We start from the raw sequence: 14,692 nt of genomic DNA, 5'->3' as shown, positions 1-14,692 counted from the left end.
AGAGCTATTTTGATGAGGTTTAATTTAATTATTATTTGACACTATTTCGTGTGAAAGGTACAAAAATTTTTTTTTTTATTATTATACTTTAAGTTTTAGGGTACATGTGCACAATGTGCAGGTTTGTTACATATGTATCCATGTGCCATGTTGGTTTGCTGCACCCATTAACTCGTCATTTAGCATTAGGTATATCTCCTAATGCTGTCCCTCCCCCCTCCAACAGTCCCTGGAGTGTGATGTTCCCCTTCCTGTGTCCATGTGTTCTCATTGTTCAATTTCCACCTATGAGTGAGAACGTGTGGTGTTTGGTTTTTTGTCCTTGCGATAGTTTACTGAGAATGATGGTTTCCAGTTTCATCCATGTCCCTACAAAGGACATGAACCCATAATTTTTTATGGCTGCATAGTATTCCATGGTGTATATGTGCCACATTTTCTTAATCTGGTCTATTGTTGTTGGACATTTGGGTTGGTTCCAAGTCTTTGCTATTGTGAATAGTGCCGCAATAAAAATACATGTGCATGAGTCTTTATAGCAGCATGATTTATAGTCCTTTGGGTATATACCCAGTAATGAGATGGCTGGGTCAAATGGTATTTCTAGTTCGAGATCCCTGAGGAATCGCCACACTGACTTCCACAATGGTTGAACTAGTTTACAGTCCCACCAACAGTGTAGAAGTGTTCCTATTTCTCCACATCCTCTCCAGCACCTGTTGTTTCCTGACTTTTTAATGATCGCCATTCTAACTGGTGTGAGATGGTATCTCATTGTGGTTTTGATTTGCATTTCTCTGATGGCCAGTGATGATGAGCATTTTTTCATGTGTTTTTTGGCTGCATAAATGTCTTCTTTTGAGAAGTGTCTGTTCATGTCCTTTGCCCACTTTTTGATGGGGTTGTTTGTTTTTTTATTGTAAATTTGTTTGAGTTCATTGTAGATTCTGGATATTAGCCCTTTGTCAGATGAGTAGGTTGCGAAAATTTTCTCCCATTTTGTAGGTTGCCTGTTCACTCTGATGGTAGTTTCTTTTGCTGTGCAGAAGCTCTTTAGTTTAATTAGATCCCATTTGTCAATTTTGGCTTTTGTTGCCATTGCTTTTGGTGTTTTAGACATGAAGTCTTTGCCCATGCCTATGTCCTGAATGGTATTGCCTAGGTTTTCTTCTAGGGTTTTTATGGTTTTAGGTCTAACATTTAAGTCTTTAACCCATCTTGAATTAATTTTTGTACAAAGTGTAAGGAAGGGATCCAGTTTCAGCTTTCTACATATGGCTAGCCAGTTTTCCCAGCACCATCAATGCCATCCCCATCAAGCTACCGATGACTTTCTTCACAGAATTGGAAAAAACTACTTTAAAGTTCATATGGAACCAAAAAAAAGCCCCCATCGCCAAGTCAATCCTAAGCCAAAAGAACAAAGCTGGAGGCATCACACTACCTGACTTCAAACTATACTACAAGGCTACAGTAACCAAAACAGCATGGTACTGGTACCACAACAGAGACATAGATCAATGGATCAGAACAGAGCCCTCAGAAATAATGCCGCATATCTACAACTATCTGATCTTTGACAAACCTGACAAAAAAATTTTTACAAGCACCCTTCTAAATGGTTCTATCATTTGGAATTCTGTAATTTCATTTGTTAATAAAAAATAATGTATTGATTAATTTGAAGACGTGAGGAGAAATTCATCTTTAATTTTCAAAGAAAAAAGTACTTGTTTTTTTTTCAAAAAATCATCTTTTAAAAGTCATGTAGAGTTATTCCAATAATATAGCATTCTGGAAAAGCAAACTAATTGGTACTGAGAACAGATTTGGTGTCTAGAGGATGGAAGTGGAAGGAAAGAAACTTTGGAGATAATGAAACGTCTGTATTCTAATTGTGGTGGTGAGTATACAACTATAGTTTCGTCTAAACCTACAGAATGTACACTTGAAAGGGTAATTTTACTGTATATATGTAAAAAATAAATTAATAGACGCATATATGTTGTTTGTTGCCCAACAATTGTATATTTTGATATTTATTGAAATAGTGCTACAAGATTGCTACTAGAAGAATTTACCAGCAATTAAAGCACAGTTAGCCCTGTATATATCAAAAGAGGGAATTTCATATCCAAGAAAGAAGATACAATTGTGCAATATGAAAAGTCTATGAAATAATTAAATCATCATTTGAATAAGATGAGTTTATTTATAAAATAAAAGAAAGAAAACTTGAAAATAATTATATGAAAATCCTGGAAATGATAGTATAATATTTAAAGTAAGAAATATCTTTTCCTAACTGATTGTTGTGTGTTGAAATATTACTTCTAAGTTACTAAAGATTGTTTTAAATTGAATCCCACTTTCTAGCCAAAACAAAATATAACAATTACTGAACAAAAACAAAAACAAAACAAAACTCAGCTTGGTAAGCTTGTGGACTTGGTCAGAGTTCATTGCAAATCTAATTCATAGGGATTATACCACGAGAGAGACAAGTGCAATTACCATGGATGCTCTTGCTGAAAGTATAAAGCATCTGAAAGAATCCACAGCTGTGACATATAGAAAGCAACAGCCTAGGATATTTCATGCCTCAAAAATAAGATGAAATAATATGAAAAGCATTGAAATAGGTCTAAGCATGATTTGTATAAGAAAATATTATTAAAAGGAAAGAAATTGAAAGTCATACAGTTATCCCTGGATGTGAGAATTTAATATTTGAAATAAATATATTGTATGAATCAACTAATAAACACGGTTAAATATACACTCAGTGAATTGGAAAACTGATGTGAAGAAATCACACAAAACGCTGAAATATAAAAAGAAAACATTAGAGATATTAAGTTGTAAGAGATATGAAAAGATAAAAAATATATTCCAAAATTAATAATTCAGAATGTTGGTGTGTGCTGCTCACTGTGGATGTTAGCAACTACTCCAGTTCTCTTGCTTCCAGGATGCTCGTAACACTTGCTTATATTGACTTGCTTTGGCTCATTATGTGAGAAACATTTTGTACTTCTGTTTGTAGCTATGACAGAATACTTTGCATCAGAACAATTTTGAAAGGAGAACAAGAAGCAAAGCTGGGTGGGTGTGAAAGCTGTGTAAAATCTTAAGTTATCTAGGGCTTGAGGAACTATAACCTTGGAGTGCACAGAGTTTGAGCCTCAAATTTAGCTCTAATTTGCTTCTTGAAACATGAATGGATCCCTAGCAGTAACTGAAAGACTGAGAATCTGAGCATAGTTCTTGAGAGTATCATGTATTTGGGAAGAAAAATCCGTAAGGTCAGGGCAAGCAAATAAAGGATGTACCTGGTAAACATGCCAGATTTTTAGTTGGAAATTGTGTAGGTTTACCTCATAAAGGAAGAAATACCAAAAGTAGAACACCTTTACAAAAAGTAAATTCCAGTTACCAATCAGCTCAATCTCTGATCAAAACCACAGGAAAAACAACAACAACAACAAATTTTCCAATTAGAAAATGGGCAAAAGATATAAACATATTTTACAAAACAGGATATGCAGATGGAAAATAAGCACGGGTCAGAAGAAAAAATAATAATTTCTCTTTATAGAAAGGTAATATCTATAAATTAATATGTCTTTACTATTTTTAAGTTAAATGTTTTATTTTGAGATATAAGTTTACATTTTACTGTAAGAAATAAAATGGAGACATCCTATACACATTTTACTCAGTTTCCCCAGAAGTAACATCTTGTGAACCTATAGTACAAGATCACAAATAAAATATTTACATCACAACAAGTATTTCTTATTTGCCCTGAAATAACCATAAATATGTCCCTCTTGTTCCTCCCTACAACTTAACCTGACAACTTCTCTGTTTTCTATTTCCATAACTTTGTTACTCAAGAATATGACATAAATGGAATCATATAGTAGGCACATTTTGGTATTGGCTTTTTTCACCATAATTCTTTGGAGATACATGCAGGTTGGTTGCATTTACCAATAGTTTGTTCATTTGTATAGCTTAGTTTATCAATCCATGTTATGGATGTACCACTATTTGTAACACATTGAAGGATATCTAGGTTATTTTCAGAATTTGGCTATTATGGATAAAGATACTATAAATATTCAGATACAGAATTTTGTGTGAATGTAAGTATTAATTTCTCTGGATAAAGTGCTGAAAATTTATCCATTTAATTGCTTGGTCACATGGTCATTACATGTTGAGTTAGTTAAGAAACTGCAAAACTATTTTCTACATGGAGCGGTACCATTTTATAGTCCCACAAGAAGTGTAGGAATAATCCAATTATACACATCTTTGCAGGCATTTGTTTTAATAAATTGTTTATTATAGCCAAACAAATATGTGTGTGGTTGGTATCAAATTGTGATTTTAATTAGTATTTTTCTAATTTCTAATGACCCTGGGTATTTTTTCATGTGGTTATTTGCCATATGCATATCCTGTTTTGTAAAATATGTTTATAACTTGTGTCCATTTTCTAATTGGACCGTTTGATTTTTCCTATTGAGTTTTGCGAGGAAAAGGTAGCAGATATATATGTAAAGATGAAACACTATATATGTGTATAGCTACAACTACCACACCAAAAGGAGAGATGAGAAAGATGATTTGAGATGGAAAATGTTTTGAAGACAATATTGATTATTTTTCCAAAATTGAAAATATAATCAGAATACACTTACAGGGAACACTATGTAACACATGCAAGATGGATACAAACACAACCATCATACGTATATTTTTATTTATAACTTATAAATAATAATTGCATGTATTTTGCGGTCACAGTATGGTGTTCCAATACATGTATACAATGTGTAATGATCAAATTATGGTAATTAGCATATTCATCAGCTCAAAGATTTATCATTTATTTGTGGTGAGAATATTCAAAATAATCTCTTCTAGCAATTTTGGAATATACAATATATTATGGTTAACTATAGTTATCCTACTGTGCAATGGAATACTACAGCTTGTTCCTCTTATCTAACTGTAACTTTGTACCCATTGAGCAATCTCTCCTCATTCTTCCTCCTCCCTACTCTCCCCAGCCTCTGATAACCACTATTCTGTAGGGAGACCCCCTGAAACTATTGCTACAGAATAAAAGATGAAATGCTCCTGATTATTGTAAATACAAAATTGCGTGCAGGATTGTGTAAAGACAATGCCAGGTTTGACTGCCAGAATAAGCCAACAGCGCTTGATGTGCTTCCCCTTGCAGAGAACCTATGAATGGACATGCAGTCAAGGAGGTTTCACATCACCAAGATTCCTATCCCAGAAAAGCAGATGTTCATAGCTCTGGGAATGGAATGCGACCCTTGTGGAGAGCCTATAAATGGACGCATGAGGGGCGCCTGTCCATATGGATAAGATAGGGCTATAGATGCCCTCATCTTGCCACGGCTCTTCTAGGCCTCTTTAGGGTTACGGCATACTCCCTTCTGAGAGTTTCTGGTCTAACCAGTTGTCTAACTTCACGTCCTGTTTCTATGGATTGTTTGTAACCAGCTTTTGCTGCAACTGTTACTGCTGATTAATATCCTGCTAATCATAGGTTATGGAAAGACTGTGTTTCTGTTTTAAGGCTCTGTTAGAAATTACTGATGCACACACTATATTGTAAATTCTTACCTCTGTATACTGTACTTCTGCATACAGATGTTATGTTAAAGAATTACTTCATCCCTGTGTGACCATCTCACCTCATAATCAGATGATCCTAAATCCCTCACTAACCTACCCCTGCCCTCACTAAATAATAATAAATGCTGGTATATCCAGTGCATCGTTGGCACTGCGGGACCAGAAGGCAGTGACCCCCCTGGACCTAGATTTCACTATCTTGTGTGTGTCTATTATTTCTCGACCTGCCAATCCACCTGGGAACAAAGAGAGCCCCATTGCATTGTGGGCTGCTGGCCAGATCCTGCAATACTATTCTACTCTTTAGTTTTATGAGATAAACTGTTTTAGATTTCATGTATGAGTGAGGTAATGCAGTATTTATCCTTCTGTGCTTGGCTTATTTCACTTAACATAATGTCCTCCAGACTCATCTAACCTGTAAAAAATGACAAGATTTCATTCTTTTTTACAGCTGAACAGTATTTCATTGTGTAAATATACCACATTTTCTTTATTTATTCATCCATTCATGGACACTTAGGTTAATTCCCTATCTTGGATATTTTGAATAGTGTTGCAATAACATGACAGTGTACACATCTCTTTGAAAAACTGATATCAGTTCCTTTGGTTATATACCCAGTAGTGGGATTACTGGATGCTATGGTAGTCCTATTTTTACTTTTTGAAGAACATCTATACTGTTTTCCATAATGGCTACACAAGTTTGCATTCCCAACAATAGCGGGTAGGTTTCCTTTAATTCATATCTTTGCCAGCATTTGTTACCATTTTTCTTTTTGACAATAGCTTTTCTACCTAGGATGAGATGCTGTTTCACTGAGGTCTTGATTTATATTTTCCTGATGATTAGTGGTACGGAGCATTTTTTTCATATACCTCTTGGCCAGTTATATGTCTTCTTCTGAGAAATGTCTATTCAGATCATTTACCCATTTTTAAATTAGATTATAGTTTTTATATTGAGTTGTTTGAGTTCCTTACATATTCTGAATGTTAACCCCTTGTCAGATGTGTAGTTTGCAGATTTTTTTTTTTTTTTATTCTCTAGGTCATCTCTTCACTCCGTTGCTTGGTTCCTTTACTGTGCAGAAACATTTTTATGTATTTTCATTTGTCTGTTTTTTATTTTGTTGCCTGTGCCTTTGAGTTCTTATTAAAAAATTCTTTGCCAAGACCAATGCCATGAAGCCTTTCCTCTAGGTTTTCTTCTGGTAGTTTTAGGAATGTAATCAATTTTAAGTTAATTTTTGTCACTGGTGAGAGATAAGGGTCTAGTTCCACTCTTTTTATGTGGATATCCAGTTTACCCCAGAACCACTTATTGAAAAGACTGACGTTTCCCTATGTGTGTTTTTGGTGCCTTTTTTGAAATGCTGTTGTCTGTGAATGTGTGGATTTATTTCTGGCTTCTCTATTCTGTTCCATTAGTCTGTGTGTCTGTTTTTATGCCAATACCATGATGTTTTAGTTGAAATAGTTATGTAGTATATTTTCAAGTCAGGTAGCTTGATGCCTCCAACTTTGTGCTTTTTGATCAGGATGGCTTTGGTTATTTGTGGGACTTTTGTTGTTCCATACAAATTTTAAGATTTTTTTTTCTGTATATCTAAAGATTAGCTTTGGTAATTTGATAGAGTTTGCGCTGAATCTGTAGGTAACTTTGGATCATATGGACATTTTAACAATATTAATTCTTCCAATACATAAACATGAAATATGTTCATATTTATTTGTGTTTTCTTCAATTTGTTTTATCAATGTTTTATAGTTTTCATTGTAGAGATGTTCTCATTGGTTAAATTATTCCAGGATATTTTGTATTTTTGTAGCTATTATAAAAGAAGTTGCTTTCTTGATTTCTTATTCAGGTAGTTCATACTGGTGTATAGAAATGCTAATGATTTCCATATGTTGATTTTGTATCCTGTGAGTTTATTGACTTTATTTCTTAATTCAAACACTTTTTTGGTAGTGTCATTAGACTTTTCTGTATATACAATCATGCTCTTTGCAAATAGAGACAATTTTACCTCCTCCTATCCAATATAAATATCCTTTATTTATTTCTCTTACCTAATTGCTCTGGCTAGGACTTCCAGTAGTATGTCAAATAGTAGCAGTAGACATCCTTGTTGTGTTTCAGAATTTAGAAGAAAAGCTTTCAACTGTTTCCCATTCAGTATGATGTTAACTGTGGGTTTGCCACATATGGCCTTTGTTGTGTTGAGGTAAATTCCTTCTATATCTAATTTGTTGAAAATTTTTCTAATAAAAGCATGTTAAATTGTATCAAACACTTTTCCTACATCTATTGAGATTACAATATGTTTTTTTTTCTCATTCTATTGATGAAATGTATCTCATGTATTGATTTGCATATGTTGAGGTATCTTTGGAATGCTGGAATAAGTCCTACTTGATTATGGGTAAATAATATTTTTGATGTGCTGTTTTATTTGCTTTGCTGTATGTTTTGGTGTCAGGGTAATGCACGTCTTGAAGAATGAGTTTGAAAGAATTTTCTCCCATTTCATTTTTTTGGAATAGTTTGAGAAAAATTGACATTGGTACTTCTTTAAATGTTTGGTAGAATTCAGCAGTGAAGACATCAGGTCTTGGGCTTTGCTTTGATGCGAGATTTTTAAATTTTTAACTCAATTCTATTACGTGATATTGGTCTTTCCAGATTTTCTGTTTCTCTGATATTCAATATTGGTAGGTTTTATGTGTCCCAGAATTATCCATTTTTCTAGGTATTCTGGTTTGTTGGGTTATAGTTGCTCACAATGTTTTCTAATAGCAAAAATATGGAACAGTTTACAAATTTTTATGTTATCCTTGCAGAGGGGCCACACTATTCGTCTCTGTATCAGTCCAATTTAATATACGTGCTGCTAAAGGAAGCAAGCATCATACATACATTTTAGATGATAGAAACCTAAAAGAAATGGAAAACTCAAAAATTATCCAAGAAAAAGCTTATTCATTAACTTCAAAGATTAAAAATAAGATTGATTGCTGACTTCTCAAAAATGATTAAAGCCAGGACAAAATACATTTAAAGTGATAAAAGAAAATATTGGCTAACCTAAAATTCTAAACCCTTTAAAAAAGTATAAAAATGAAGACAAATATTGTGTAAAATAATAGATTACATCCTTTATAAAAGGCAAAGACAGACTGAATATCTAGTTTATATTAACAGATTAAAAAATGTGAGAACTGAGTGCAATATGAAATCCTGTTGTGGATACTTCACAAAAATAAATGTGAAAATCCAACAAGAGGCTATAGCAGTCATGAATTCATATGTATCTGCAGTTAGAATACAAAAGATATAAAGCAAAATTCAACATATTTACAAGCCATAATAATAGTGCACTATCTCATTTCTTTCAGAAAATTTTGTAATAGTAAATGAAAAACAAATTAGATTACATGATATTTTGAATATTATGTTAAATTATTTGAATTTTTGTAACTGTATTATTTGAACACAGTTAAAATAAGCAATCTCCATTGCATTTGCTAGAAGGGATTCCTCTGGCTACTATATCCCTCCTTCATATATTTTCATTTTCTGAGGCAGAGAGACATACAAGTTTAAGAGATTGGGAGGGAAAACTGAGTAGGCTTCTTCACCTTTTAAGGATTCATCTGCATTTAGAGATTCTACACTCTGCTCCATTGCCCTCCTTTATGCCAAATTGGTTTAGTGAAGCCCCCACAGTAAAGCAGCATTGCCAGTGATTCTACCTGTGTAAGTCTGCCTAATTCAGAAGTCATATACTAATAAGCCATTGCCAAGGACAACTAAGTCATATTTCTCATGGTCAATTTAACAATTATAAACTAGCTTTTTGTCTCTACTTGCCTGTCTGTCGTGACTAACTCTTAACTGGCTGAAATTATGGTAGAGGGAAAAAGAAGTGCTATTGTGTATGGGATACTTATGATCCCTTTTTGCATTTATAATTATATCATTCTACATAAAAATTTAAAATTCATTTTTAAGCAGACAAAACTCATGCACTATAATAGAAATATTAAAATTTTAATGAATTTACTAATATTGAATATGCCATTGGATCAATGAATTTGAAAATACCAATAAAATGATTGCAAAACCATGGTAAAAGAAAAATTTCACTGATGAGTAAATCAAAATTATTTCGAAAAAACTTCCACAAATCTTATGTATTAAAGAAGAAATTACAAGAGAGATTATGCAATATTTAAAGCACAATAATAATACTGCAGATTAAAATGTATGAAGATCAAGATGCCTGAGTAGAGTTATTCAATGCTTCTCTTTTACTCAAAAAAGGACCCCAAACAGGAAATACATACTGCACTTCAAGTAGAGTGGCTAAAAGCAGAGTAAATTGCAGAATACAAGAATTCAGCAAGAAAGTGACAAGATTCTCTGGGGTACACTAACTTAGGATAACAGCATAGAGAGGGAAGTGAAGCACCCAGCCAGATTGTCCCAGAGCCAGGATGAGCTACCCATTGTGGGAAAAAGGTAAGCAAGAGACCCCTAGCAGTCCTGGTTACCACTCTGAATGCCTCCAATACTAGCTACATGAAAGACTCATAGTCCTCACAGGCCAAGCTCAGGATAAGGAGCTGTCTAGAGTTCAGATGGCTGTATTGTTCCAGAGAGGGAACTCATGCTGGGTGTATCTCACTCCTTAGGATCTAATCTGCTGTGGTACATCATTTTGAAAGCAGAGTCACTGCTGAAGAACATTCTCTCCTAGGGCTCATTAGCCCCTACATCTCCACATCCCTAGAGTCCTACTGTTTTCCCATTATGCCTACAAAAATGGATGTAATACCATGACTCCAGCTTGACCCAGCAATTGTGACCCTGTCACCTGAGCACATGCAGCATCATTTGCCCCAAGGAGAAGTACCATGCCTGCCTACTTACCTGGGGAACCAACAGCCTCTAATGGTGTCAACCACAATCCCTCAATTGGTACAGTAGCTAAGCACTGTGTGTGCTCCCTGAGAGACTGAGGAGAGACCCATAGGTGTTCACTGCTGCTGGTGACCCTAACCCTGTGACTGGCAGCACCACAGCTGCTGAGGGTGGTATATATGCTCCCCTGGGTCTGATGACAGGCCCACCTGGTGGCTGCTGGTGGCAGTGACCATTCCCTTGCTATTGATAGAGCTGTGGAATGCTACATGTAACCTGTTCCCCTAGAAACTAATGACTATCCCTCTTGTTGACTAGTGCTGCTGATGACCCCAACTCAGCAAAGACACACTAATGCCTTCACAAATGCTCACAGTCTAGGCCACTGAGGAACCTGATGACACTGACGACTGGATTACAACCAATAAAATCACAGAGACTACACTACTGCACCTCCTAAGCACTCTACCCAAATGCAACAATAGTCACATGTTTGGAAAAAATCTTCTCTTATGAAAGCTGTGCTGTAAAATTGCAAAGGCAATTGTATGACAAGGTGTGTAGATATCAACATAGGACCACAGAAATATAAAAAGCAAGAAGGTATGACACCTCCAAAAGAAAACAGTAATTCTCTAGTAAACAACCCCAAAGGAAAGGAAGTAAATGAAATGCCTGCAAAAGAATTCAAAATAATGATACTAAGGAAACTCAGGAAGATACAAGAGAATAAAGAGAGAAAATCCAACAAAACCAGGATAGCAATTTATATTATGAATGATAAATTCAACAAAAAGATAAATATCATAAAAAAGAATCACACAGAAATCTTGGAGCTGAAAATTTAATGAATGAAATAAAAAATGATCAAAAGCATCAACAATAAAGTAGATCAAGCAGAAGAAAGACGTTCTAAACTTGAAGACATGTCTTATGAAATAACCAAGTCAGCTAAAACAAAACAAAACTAAACTAAAAAGAAAACTAAAAAGAAAAAACTAAAAAGAAAACCTAAACTAAAACTAAAAAGAAAAAATGGTAAAGAAAGTCTATAGGATGTATGGGACACCATTATGATAAGAAATATTCATATTATGGGTATTCCAGAAAGAGACATGGGAAAAGGCATAGAAAACCTATGTAATAAAATAATAGCTGAAAAATTCCCACATCTTGGGAGAAACATGGACATTCAGATCAAGGTAGATGAAAGATTTCTAAACAGATTCAACCTAAAGTACCCTCTAAGACACATTCTTGTCAAAATGTCAAAAGTCAAAGACAAAGAAAGAATCTTTAACTAGCAAGAGATAAGCAACAAGAGATACAAGGGAATCCTCATTAGCATATTTCACAGGGAAACACTTGTAGGCCAGGAGAAAATGAAATTATATATTCATAATACTAAAAGAAAAGCAAAATTCTGCCATTCAAGAATACTAGACCCAACAAAGGTGTTCTTCAGAAATGAAGAAATAAAGGCTTTCCCAGAAAAGCAAAAACTGAGGAAACTTATTACCACTGGGCTGGCAGAAGAAATGCTTAAAAAGTCTTACATCTGGAAGCAAATGGGCAGTAACTATCACCATAAAAGCACACAAAAGTATAAAATGCACTGATAGAGCAGAAATAGAAATGAGAATGGGATGAGAATCAAACCTTATCAACATAACACAAAATCACAGAACTGCAAAGATGAACAATAAGAGAGGAGGAAAATAACAAAGAATATACAAAAAAAGTCAGATAACAATTAACAAAATGACAGGAATAAATCCACAGCTATTAATAGTCTTGAATGTAAATGGATTAAATTCCCTAAATATGAGATATAAACCAGTAGAGTGGATTAAAAAAGCAAGATCCAACTCTATGCTGCCTACCGGAAACTCACTCCATCTTTAAAAACATACATAGGCTGAAAGTAGTGGGATAAAAAAGATATTTGATATGGTTTGAATTTGTCCTTGCCCAAATCTCATGTCAAATTTTAATCCCCAATGTTGGAGGAGGGGCCTTATGGGACGTGATTGGGTCATGGGGGCAGATTTTCCCCTTACTGTTCTCATGATAATGAGCTCTTATGAGACCTGGGTGTTTAAAGGTGTGTAGCACCTCCCCCTTTCTTCTCTTCCTCCTGTTCTGGCCATGTAACATGTGCCTCCTTCCTCTTTGCCTACTGCTATGATTGTAAGTCTCCTGAGGCCTCCCCAACAATGCTCCCTGTACAGCATATGGAACTGTGAGCAAATTAAACCTCTTTTCTTTATAAAGCGTATTTCTTTATAGCAGTGTGACAATGGACAAATGAAATACTTCATGCCAATGGAAAGGCAAAATGAGCAGGATTAGCTATTAGATAAAATAGGCCTTAAGTCAAAAAGCATAAAAAAAGACAAAGAAGGTCATTAAAGAGATGATTTTAGCAGGAGTACATAATACTTGTAAATATATATGCACCAAACACTGGAACACACAACAAAAAAGGAAAATATTATTATATCTGAAAAGAGTGATAGATTGTAGCACAGAAATATTTGGGGACTTCAACACTTTATTCATAGCATTGGTCAGTTCATTTAGAAAGAAAGTCAACATGGAAACATCAGTTGAAACTACAGTATAGACCAAATGGACCAAACATTTCCTTCAATAGTTGCAGAAAACACATTCTTCCCATCAGCACATGTAACATTCTCCAGGATAGATGGTATATTATGCCATTACCCAACTTTCAAATAATTTGGAAAATCTGAAATAATATTAAGTACCTTTTCTGGCCAGAATGAAATATAAGTAGAAATTAGTAACAAGGGAAACCTAAGAAAGTGTGTAAATACATAGAAACTAAAGAACATGCTCCTGAATGACAAATGGGTCAATAAAAAAAATTAAGAAGAAAATTTTAAAAAAACTGAAACACATTAAAATAGAAAGACAACATACAAAATCTTATGGGATATAGAAAGAGCAGCACTAAGAGGGAAATTTATACCAATGAACACCTACAACAGAAAATAGAAAGATTTCAAATAAGATAACAATATACCTCAATTACCTAGAATGAACTAAATTCAACATTACTAGAAGGAAATAAATAATAAAGACAAATATCTCCCAAATGGAGACTAGAAAAAATACAAAAGATCAATAAAATGAAAAGTTGGTTCCTTGAAAGATAAATACAATTGGCAAACCTGTATCTATTGTAATAGTTCATTCTTGCATTGGCACAATGACATACCTCAGACTGGGTAATTTATACAGAAAAGAGGTTTAATTGGCTTATAGTTCTGTAGGCTGAGGCCTGATGCTGGTATCTGCCTGGGTACTCGAGAGGTGCAGGAAACTTATAATGATGGCAGAGGGCAAAAGGGAAGCTGGCACACACATGGTGGCAAGAGGAATAAGAAAGAGAGAGTGAGGGGGAAGGTGGCACACACTTTTAAATGGCCAGATCTCATGAGAACTCACTGTCTTGAGGACCGTGCCAAGAGGGATGTTGCTAAACCATTCATGAGAAATCCACCCCCATGATCCAATCACCTTCCATCAGGCTCCACTTCCAACACTGGAAATTACAACTGGACAAGAGATTTAGTGGGATCACAGATCCAAATCATATCAGGTAAGATAACTACAAAAAAAGAGGAGCCAAATAAGCAAAAACAGAAAAAACAGAGACATTACATCTGATAATACAGAAATACAAAGGATCATTGGTAACTATTATGAACAACTATATGCAAACAAATTAGAAAACCAAGAAGAAATAGATAAGTTCCTAGATACATGAAACCTACCAAAATATAAGGTCTCCCGTCAAAAAACGCCAAGAAATGGATGGGTTCATTGCTGAATTTTACTAAGTTCTTAGATAAGAACTAACATCAATTCTTTTCAAACTATTTCAGAAAGTTAAATGGGGGAAAATTCTAAGTCTATTCTATGAAGCCAGCATTATTCTGATGACACAACCAGAGAAGCGCACAAGAGAAGAAGACAGCCGGGCGTGGTGGCTCATGCTTGTAATCCCAGCACTTTGGGAGGCCGAGGCAGGCGGATCACGAGGTCAGG

The 14,692-nt window shown here is 34.7% G+C and overlaps 1 non-coding gene across 1 annotated transcript; it reads right to left on the bottom strand.

Moving 5' to 3' along the window:
* Window positions 1-8,489: 8,489 nt before the first annotated feature.
* On the bottom strand, window positions 8,490-8,594 carry LOC129465133 (U6 spliceosomal RNA). The gene has a single exon (XR_008651901.1). It is a non-coding gene; the product is annotated as a U6 spliceosomal RNA (small nuclear RNA).
* Between the last annotated feature and the right edge of the window lie 6,098 nt (window positions 8,595-14,692).

Source organism: Symphalangus syndactylus, chromosome 16, assembly GCF_028878055.3.
Source record: "Symphalangus syndactylus isolate Jambi chromosome 16, NHGRI_mSymSyn1-v2.1_pri, whole genome shotgun sequence".
Lineage (NCBI taxonomy): Eukaryota > Metazoa > Chordata > Mammalia > Primates > Hylobatidae > Symphalangus > Symphalangus syndactylus.
Note: the sequence above shows the minus strand (reverse complement) of the source record. Positions and strands in the feature narration are given on the sequence as shown.